General features: G+C 38.6%; 1 pseudogene; it reads right to left on the bottom strand.

Moving 5' to 3' along the window:
* Positions 1-5,172: 5,172 nt before the first annotated feature.
* Positions 5,173-5,291, bottom strand: LOC112474805 (annotated as a pseudogene).
* Between the last annotated feature and the right edge of the window lie 5,349 nt (positions 5,292-10,640).

The raw sequence follows: 10,640 nt of genomic DNA, 5'->3' as shown, positions 1-10,640 counted from the left end.
GTGGTCTAGTTTCTATTCCAAGAAACATGTCTCGGGCTCTGCCTTTTGCAAGATTGCAGTGACTGGCAAAGAGAATGACCTTATCTCCCTGGCTCAAGTTGTCAGCTTGCGCAATCTCTGGAGTCTTCTATGATTCAGGTAAGATGCTCACTCCCACACCAGGAAGTAGTCTATGAAACTCTGCCTCCAACAAACATAGTAAAAGAATTAGAACACATAGAGTAACACTACCTCATATCTGGAGAATGAGGCAATATGAATTTTAACTTCCATCTTTTAAGAGCTATATTTGTATCATTGTTTTCTAGTTGCCTTTTTTTTTTTTTTTTTTTTACTGTGGTAAGAATACAACATGAGATCTGCCCTCGCAATAAAAATTTAATTAAAATGTATGCATTTGGCATAACCGAGACTTTATGTCCTTTGAACAGCACTTCCCCATTTCCACCTTCCGTGAGCCCCTGGCAGCCACCATCCTGCTCTCTGATTGTGTGTGTGTGACTGTTTTAGATTCCTCGTGTAAGTGGAGTCATGCAGTACTTGTCCTTCTGTGTCTGGCTTGTTTCACTTAGCATAATGTCACACATGTAGGATTCCCTTTTTGATTTCTTAAAGGCTAAATAATATTCTGGACTATGAATATACCATGTTTTCTTTATCTGTTCATCCATTGGTGGATGTTTAGGTTGTTTCCATATTTTGGTTGTCGTGAATAATGCTTCACTGAACATGGAAGTGCAGATATCTCTTAGAGATCCTGATTTCACTTCTTTTGGATAAATACCAGGAAATGGGATTGTTGGATAGTATGGTAGTTCAATTTTTAACTTTTTGAAGAACTTTTATACTGTTATCCAGAATTGTTATACACAGTTCAATAGCTTTTCTGTTTATCAGAAACAATGACTTAGAAAAAGACTATGGGAAAATATGTCATATAAAAATATCACAAAAAGAATAAAGAGTTTAACTACAATATTGATAGTATATGTTTAAACTTTAATAATTTTTTGAAAAGTTCTCAAAATGTTTGACTTAACAGACTGGGTTGCAAAGGAAATACTATGTTCTTGAGTAGAAAATACATAACATTGAATAACGTCAATGTCAATTTTTTCCAATAAACATATAAGTTTAATGCAGACCTACAAAAAAAGTATTTGTTTGCAGATGGAAAGTAATTGGGACATTGTCAGGATTATATATCAATATTAGCCACACCAATAGTGTGCTGTATTTTTTTTTAATTTATTGATTTTTTTGGTGACATTGGTTAATGAAATCCAATGTTTCAGTTGCACACTTTTAAGGCATATATATTTACGCTGTGTGTTCACCTCCTATAGTTAGATTTCTTTCTGTCACCACATATTTGATCCCTTTTACTACGTCTACCTCTCCCCCTGCCGCATCCCCGTAACCACTAGTCTATTGTCCATGTCCATGAGTCTCTGTTCGTTTGCCCTGTTCATTTGTTACTTTTAGGTTTATATCCCACATATAAGTGATATCATGTAATTTTCAACTTTTACTGTCTGGCTTATTTCACTTAGCATAATTATCTCGAGGTATCCATGTTGTTGCAATGTATTTTTAAATAAAAAGAAATAACAAAGTGTGGGGTCACTCCCTATACTTTCTATAGTGTGGAAATACTAAATATTTTTCCTTCTAATGAGCACACTAGCTAAGAAACCCATTGCAAAAGACCACATTATGTGATTCCATTTAAATGATAAGTCCAGAAAAGGCAAATACAGAGACAGAAATTGAGAGACTTCAGTTAGGGCTGGACCCAACTGGGTCACCAGCAGGGGGACCACTTGGAGAGAGTGATGTCCAAGTAAGGGATGGGTAGCTGATGAGGGTGCTTCGTAGAGAATAGTCTTCAGAAATTGAAATTGAAAGGTCCTTCTAGTGAATGCACTGGACTTTAGGAATTGCTCATTGTGGAGTCTGGTGAGACTGAGAAACATAGGATACAGAAATGTACTTTGCCAGTGGTTATTTTCTTTAAGAACATGAAATTTGAAGTAAGACAGTCCAGACTTTTTCTGAAGCTGCTTACCTTAGCTATGTGACCTTAGGCAAGTTACTTACCTTTCTGCAGCTCAATATCCTCCCTGTAAATAGCAATAATATTGCATCCCCCTCAGGGCTGTTCTGAAGATGAAATAAACACCTGATATGATTCTCGGCACATAGTAGGTTCTCATTAAATATTAGTTCTCCCTGGTACTCCTCCTAAAATATTTTAGTGAGAATGCCAGAAAATAGGAAAGGATGGAGCTCTTCTAGGTCACATTTCTTGCTCCACTCACTTAGCATCTATATATGCTGTGACTCAAACATGCATCTCTGACCCAGCTCCAGACCTGTATACCTAGATGCCTACTCAGCATCAGTTAGATGTCTCATAGGCACATCATGCCCCAAACTCCTACCCCTTCCAACTTGTCCCACCTTCTCAAGGCCGTGTTCCTTATTCAGTACATAGCACCAGCATCCATTTAGCTGTTCAAGCCCGAAGACTGGGAATTATTCTCAACTATTTCCTTTTCCTAAAATCCTAGATCTAAGCAATCTTCAAGTTCTATCAATCTATCTAGAGATTAGATAGTTGTACACATTCACTAATTTTCATCCAGAAATGTTTGTTGAGCAGCTACTATGGGCTAGACACCATGTCAGGCTTCACCTTCTCTATCTTCTTCCTAGTACTGGTTACAATCTTTTCCCCACTAACTGAAGAAATAGCTTCCCACCTAGTTGCCCTATATCCAGTTTTTACCTCCTCTAGTCCTTTTTTCCACATTCTGCCAGAAATTCATTCCTTTGCTTAAGATCTTAAATGGCCTCCCACAAAGACCTTAGGAAAGAAATTGTGACTCAGCTGGTAAGGCTCCCTAAAATCCAGGCCCATCAGGCCTGGGTCAGATCCCTCTGTTATGTGCTGCAGTCATTGGTTGGATTTCCCCAGAAGCATACCGTAAAACGGGGATTTGAGAGCAAGTAGTTTATTTGGGAAGTAGTCTCAGGAAGTTTGGGTAGGAAGATGGGGGAATGAGGAGAGAAGGAAGCCAGTAAGTGTATTCATGAACAGGTTACTGGGAGATGGGTAACTGGAGCTCAGTCTCCCCGGAGAACTCTAGGGGAGACAATATATGCTACGAAATGAATCGTGTCTCCCCAAAATTCATATGTAGAAGCCCTAACCCCCAAAGTGATAGTATTTGAAGATAAGGCCTATAAGGAAGTAATTAAAAATTAAAAAGGGCCTATAATGAGATCCTAAGGATGGGGCCTTGATACAATAGGATTAGTTTCTTCATAAAAAGAGACACCAGAGAGCTCACATGATCCCCCTCCCCCTACCCTCTCTCTCTCCTTCTCTCTCTCTCTCTCTCCGAGAAAGCACACAAAGAAGAAGTCATGTAAGCACACAGGGGTATGGCAGCTGCCCACAGCCAGGAAGAGAGATTTCACCAGAAACCAATCATCTATGCTGGCACCCTGATCTCAGCTGTCCAGCCTCCAGAACTGAAAAAATAAATTTCTATTGTTTAAGCCACCTAGTCTATGGCATTTTGTTATAGCACCCCAGACTAAGACAGCATTGAACACCCTCAGAATTGTCCCACCCAGAGGGTGAAGAAAGTGGTACTCAGTACTAGATTTTCATTGGCCCTTGGCCAAGGACTGCTCCCTAGGACACTGACTCCCTTGGACTTCTCGCTTGCATCCTGCAGGGGCTGAGCATGTTCCTGCCCTCTGCGGGCCAGAGAAGTCCTCACTCAGGCTGAGAGTCTCCTATAGGAAGAGCCCTCGGCTCCCTTGAGAGTGCTGAGGGGATGTGGGCAGGGCATAGTGTCCACCACAGCTCCCAGAATGCACTTCACCTCCTATTTATAGCTCTCTTTACCCTTGTAATGACTCATGCAGCTAATCTGTTAGCTCTGTAAGAGTGTAGACAATATCTCTCTGCTTTACCAATATACCACCAGTACCCAGCACAGAGTCTGACATGTAATGGATGCTCAACAGATATATAGTAAATGTTTGGATAAATGAATAAACGGTGATTCTTTTCAGAAAATAACCCAGGCAAATTATGCTGTGTATTTGGCAAATAAAGTACACAAAATGCAGCATAAAACCTCTAAGTTGTTGTAGCATCTGAATCCCTAAGTTCACATAAATCACTGAAATTTCTTAACAATAACCAATTAAAGGGCCTTACAAGGCTTTCTACATAAAGCTGAGGATGTAAATTTTTTATCCCTTTGCAACAAATATAGTCCTAACACCTTTTTTTCTAGACCCAGGCCACTCCACCTGTTGTGCTGGGTGGGGCAGATAAAACAGCCCTTCCTGCACAACAACCAGGCTCAGCCTCGTGTCCCTCTTGAGAAGACTCCCAGCTGCCTATCAGCATGAATACACACAGGTGGAGCACCCGAAGGTGGTGACATTATGGAGCTCAGACTTTATCCTGTGAGCACCAGAAGCTATGGAAGGTTTCCCAGCATGCCAAAAGCAAGACTTCAGAAAGATTAAGGGAACAGCGATGTTTAGGCAGGAATGGGAAGGGGAGAGACTGAAGGCTGGAAACAAGATGGGAAGGAAGAGGCCTGAGACGACATGGATGACAGAAACTTTGGGGCTGTGAAACACTTTCCACAGTAGGTGACTAGATTGGTTGGGAACAAAGGAATCACTGTAGTGAATGAATCAAAGTATAAACAGCATGCAAACGTAGTTCAGGTTTGAATCTCTCTCACAAATCTTTTCGTGTTACTTCATCTTTGAAATTATTTCCCAAAGCATCAAAGAGGTATTTATAAGAAAAGTAATAAACAACCACAAATGCTCCCTGTAGGGAGCATTTATAGCACTTTATAGAATAATCAAGAGAGTTCTCACAGCTTTGTAAGTTTAAAAAGGAGGTAAAATGGTATTGATTTTTGTGTGCAAATGGGGTGATGTCTGAATATTCCATGCGTACAGCACATAACTTTCTCTGAAACTTATAAACTTTGTGCTTCCCTTAAATCTCTGCTTAAATTCAATTTATTTATTTATTTATTTATTAATTATTTTTTTAGGCGAGGCAACCCTTGGTTGACCTCACAGATTGCAAGAACCTCACAGCTTACAATTCCTTACTTTTTAGGCCTACAACACCTGGTCTTCCTAGGTAGTCTCCCATTCAAGTACTAACTATGCCCGACCCTGCTTAGCTTCCGAGATCAAATGGGATCAGGCTTCTTCAGGGCAGCATGGCTGTAGACAGGTTAAATTTAAGATATTCATTTTAACATGTTTTCTATCTTGACTGTAGTGTTGGTTACATGATTATATTCATATATCAAACCTCATCAAATTCTATATTTAAAATTGGTGACTTTGTATGTAAATTATGCCTCAATAACACTGATATTTAAAAACTGAATGGAGTTCAAATATGTTTGGAGATGAATCCAAACAAATAAGAATACATATGTATGATTCCATTTATATAAGACTCTAGAAAATTCAAACAAATCTATAGTGACGGAAAGCAGATCAGTAGTTATTTGCTTGGGGGGTGGCTTACATACCTCATAGTGCTATAAATACGTACTAGTGCCGTGTATGTCTGTAAAGGTGGCACTATGATGTTAAGAGATTTCCAGTTCAACATGGCCAAGTGTTCTCCTCCTACTGAAACGTCACTAAATGGAGAGGGGTAGGGCAAAGTGAGGGGGTGGAGAGAGTACAAATCCACAGAGATAACTGAAAAGGAGACGTTAGCAAATGAGAAATTTCAGAAATTTTTTTTTTGCAAGGCAAGGTGGAAAATGAGTAGAGGGAAATACGGTTTGGAACTAGGGAGCCTCCTATATGAGAGCCCATAAAGTACCCAGGACTTGAGGTGGTACCGGGGTGAGGCCACTGAAGGGGAATGAGGTGGAGGGACTGGTGGAAGTTTGTATGGAGCCGTCGGAGCCAAAGGGCCTCTTCCCCATCCCTGGAAGTCAGAGAGTTGCCCTCCATAGGAGTCAGGAAGTGTGTTTCCTGGAGATAATGAGCCAGGGAGACCTCAGACAGACTCAGGACACAAGACCTACAGGGGTGAGTTGGGGTTGGACTTATGGCATGAGGCTGGAACATGCTGATTATGGGAAAGTTTGAGTAATGAACAGTGAGTGGGACTCCCAGGCTTCTTTCTCAGATCTATTCCCAGAAAGAATCCACTTTAAATAGCCCTCAGGTATATGACCCCTAGGCAGGAGACTGGAGGCTTCTTCTCTAAAGAGGAATCATTTCCACATCCTGACATTTGAAGGATCCAGTGCAAGAAAGCAGTGAAGGGAATTTCATTTTGACAGTAGGCCTAGAAAGTAATCAACCCAGACTAGAACAGGAGAACTAGAGAGTTCTGAAAGGGAGATTATCAGGGGGAAAAAATGGAGCAGAAAGATTATTTGCTATATTTTAGTGTTTGGACAATAATAATAATAGGTATTTGACAAACCCAATCAAGTATTTGAATAGATTCATAGCAAACTGCAACTGAAAATAACAAGGTAATTGTTAACTCCTGGAAACTAAAAAGTTGTTCAAGAAAGGAAACATAATCGTAGGAATTACCTGCTCAACAGTGCATAATATTTGCACACTTTTTCTTTATATAAATAGAGATTAATGATTTAACCAAAAATTGAGAGGGTAGTGGAGAGGAGTAAGTGAGGTCTGAAATTGTAACAAAATAAATTCTCATCTATTATAACAAGAAATTAGTTTATCAGTAATATTTCAAATTATAGAGAAATAAATGTCTATTCAATAAAGTGTTGGAATTTCCAATTATAATCTATTAAAAATAATATTAGACTCCTACCTTAAAATAAATTAAGAAGTATTAAAAAACTAGGGTTTTTAAAATAATTTTGGAATAGGAAAAGCCTTCCTAAGAAAGACACAAACTGCAAAAGCCATGAAGGCAAATGTACAGATTTGACCTTGAAAGAACAAAAAATTTAGGAGTGACAAGAACCGCTGCAAATTAAGTTAAACAGAAGCAACAAACCTAGAAGAAAATGTGTGTAATACATTTAAGGGATAAAAGATTAATACTATCTACATACATATATAAATTTTAGTAGTTCTATGTGGTTCTTTTTCAGATCTATTTGATCAATTTTAAAATATTTTGCCCCTTAATCATACTTTTGATATTCTTATTTCTTTAAACATATAAACTTATTTTATATTCTGAATCTGATAATCTAATATCTGCAGTCTTTGTAGTTCTGATTCTATATTTTGCTGTTTTTGCTAATGCTTGCTCATGGTAGCTTGTTTCCTTGTGTTTTGATGGTGAGTTCATGTTTGTTGATACCTTATATGTGAAAACTTTTTGAAACTTGCTTGAATATTTTTCTCCAGGAAGTTTGCTTTTACTACTAAATGCCTGAGACCAACTCAGAACCACTTTGAATGATATTTAGATGTGAGGTTGTCTTGTGCTACACAGGCATGTGGATTCTGGTTCCAAACTTGTCTGAGGGTTGAGCTTGTGGTTTGCGATTCTCAGGGAAGACTTTTTTGCCTCCCTCCTTCATTGTCACCTACTGTTAAGTGGCTTTCCCATAATCAGTCCTGCAAATCTGATCATGTGACGTCCCCTACCTAAAAAACTGTATAGACCCACTCATTCATCAGGTCTCAGTTTAAACATTAATTCCTCGTGGATGCCTCCCTTAACTGCCTGCCAAAAAACTAGATTAGGTCCTTGAATGCATGCTCTTCAAATACACTGTACTTCTCTTTATAGCATTCATAACAATTCAAGTCAATTATTTGTGTAATTATATTTCAATGAAATGGTAACTCTCTCCACCACTGGCTGTAAACTTTATAATGTTGAAAACCATTCAATCACCTTCTCTTTTGTATCTCTAACATGTAACCTAGGGCCTGATATATATTTGTTGAATAAATAAAAAATGAATAAATTAATGGTTTGGGAAACATTAACACAATGGAATGAATCTAGTTACCAGCTCTGTCATGTTCTAGCTATGTAATGTCTCTAAGTTGTTTAGTGTCTCTAAGTCTCAAGTATGTAAAATAGAATTTATAATAATACCTCATAGGATTGTTGTGAGGGTTACAAATGATATATCTAAAGAACTACAAAATGGACCTGGGCAATGATATTTCCCAGATATACCTCATAAGTTCTGTGGAATTGAGCCAATCATCTATCTGGAGCATATTCAGATAATTTCAAATAAGGAGTAATGTAAAGATCTTTTAGCCCATAATGAATCACTGCATAAATATAATAATTAATAGATTATTCCCAAAATTAAATTTTAAAATAATATAGACTTAAAACTCAATAATGTTGCTTTTAAAAATAAGCCAGCTCTACGGTTTCATAAGAGCATACATATGTCAAAATTTATTGTTGTGCACTTTAAGTATGTGCAGTTTATTATGTTAATTATCCCTCAATAAAACTGTTTTTTAAATAAAGAAAAAATCTATGAACAATGAGTGAAATGAAATAGCTCTTATTTAGGATGTAGTTTGATTCATTTAATTATTTTTTTGACCAAAAAGATCTGTCTCTATTATTTGGCTTCAATTCGAGTACAATGTAATTGTTTCTCACATAGTTCTTTTTTTTTTTTTTCATTGAGACTTGCACTGCTGTTTGACAAATGTCGATGCCATCACTGTTGAAACTCCACTCCTCAAATGTTAATATTTGCTGAAGGTTCATCTTGCCTTAACAGTACAAGAGGAATCTTATCTTCGTTTCAGAAATTACAGGTACTTTTTATAGTGACGCCCTGAAAAATGTTGCATAATGCCAGGTTTTTTAGAGGAGGCATCTTTCCCAGATTTGGCTGATGAACTAGGGCCTCTTTCTGAAGAGTGACTAAAGTATGCAATGAATGAATCATGAATATCTGCACATGATTCAACAGCCTGAATTTCTGCTACTGTTAATGCAGCAACAATCCTATCATTTATTTAACACCCATGGAATGAGTATGCACCAACTTGGGTTAGCCAGCCCAAAGATTTGTGAATGCAACCCCAGAGCACAGAACTAACTGAAAGCTGAGCAAGAGCAGGTTTGGGTCAGCTAGAAGGTGATGCTCCTGTGAATTTAGTGAAGAACTTTGAGACAGCGATTAGCGTGTGTTCTCCCAAAAGCAGAGTCTGAGACAAGAACTTGGGATGCAGTTAGTTTATTTAGGAAATGATCCCAGGAAGCATAAATGAGAAATTGGATAGAGGACATGGACAAGGAATGGAGAGATGCAAATAAAGGGCCCATTAATGAGCACGTTACTGCTGTGGGAAACCAGGGCAGTCTCACTAGGGACCCTCTGAGGAATCTTTGAAAAAGTTTCACAATTATTTCACTGAGGGATAGGGATGCTGGAGTATTTATCTGCAGATAAATGTCCTCATTGTTGAAAGGAAGCCCTGCAAAGTGGAGGAATTAATAGCACATACACATATATCTCACCTGTGGGCTGAGTAAGCTCTTGTTGGCTAAAAATTCTCAGATAGGCACCATGGGGGTGGAAAGCTGGCAGTGTGCATAGATGCATAGAAACTGCCCACTGCAGATGCAGATAAACTCAGAGGTTGGATGAGGGGATATGGGCTGGGACATCATCGTCATCTGCTACACGAGGGTTTAGGATCTGCGATGTGGTAGAATATCGGTGCTAGGTATTGAGGAATGCGTAGCGGCATGGATAAAGCAATGCATTTATGAATTCTGGTGGGGAATTTCCCTTTATCATTTTCCCAGAATGAAGTAAAATTAATGAAATGAGCAATAAGCTTTGGTTAGACCCCAAGGCCAGTGGTTCTCAAAGTGTGGTCCCTGACCAACAGCATCAGCATCACTTGGGAACTTGTTAGGAATGTGAATTCTTGGGCCCCACTGCAGCCCTATTGAATCAGAACTTCTGGAGGTGGGACCCAGAAATCTATGACAGGCCCTCCAGGTAATGCTGATACATGCTAAAGCTTCAGATGTAGATGAAACATTGTACTGACAGACTTAACTTCTTCTCAGTCACAGGGTAGTAGTCTGGGTATGGAGAGAGCTATCTGGTTTCTAGTCTTGATTGGGTAAGAACATGGACAAATTATGTGATTTTTATAGGTCTTTTCTAATCTGTGAAATGAGAAGTTTGAACTAGTATACTAGAGTTTCAAACTTTTTTTTTAAAGCAGTGAAATACTTTCTTCCAATAAAATTTTACTTGAAACATGAGGATATAAGGCATAAAAACAGTGCTCCTTGGTTGAGATAGTAGCTCAGTATCCTGTCTTCTCATCTTCTTTGCCACAGCTTCTTAAGTACCACTATGGACCTTTAGGGTTCTTAGAAGGTAGTCTGAGAACCACTGCACTAGAAAACCTTCAAGGTACCTCTGCAATATGATCTAAGACATGAGGCACACTTAATTGTAGTTTACCTAGTGATGCTAACACTGAGACAGATCTGGGATCACAAACCTTGGATTCAAGGCCTGGCTGAACCCCTGCTAGCAGGGGTCCTAATTATCACTAATTATTAGTGACCATGAGCAAGTCATGTGGCTTCCATGGCCTCA

Source organism: Pteropus alecto, unplaced genomic scaffold (assembly GCF_000325575.1).
Source record: "Pteropus alecto unplaced genomic scaffold, ASM32557v1 scaffold7, whole genome shotgun sequence".
Taxonomy (NCBI): Eukaryota; Metazoa; Chordata; class Mammalia; order Chiroptera; family Pteropodidae; genus Pteropus; species Pteropus alecto.
The sequence above is the reverse complement of the archived record's forward strand: the minus strand, read 5'-3'. Positions and strand labels throughout refer to the sequence as shown.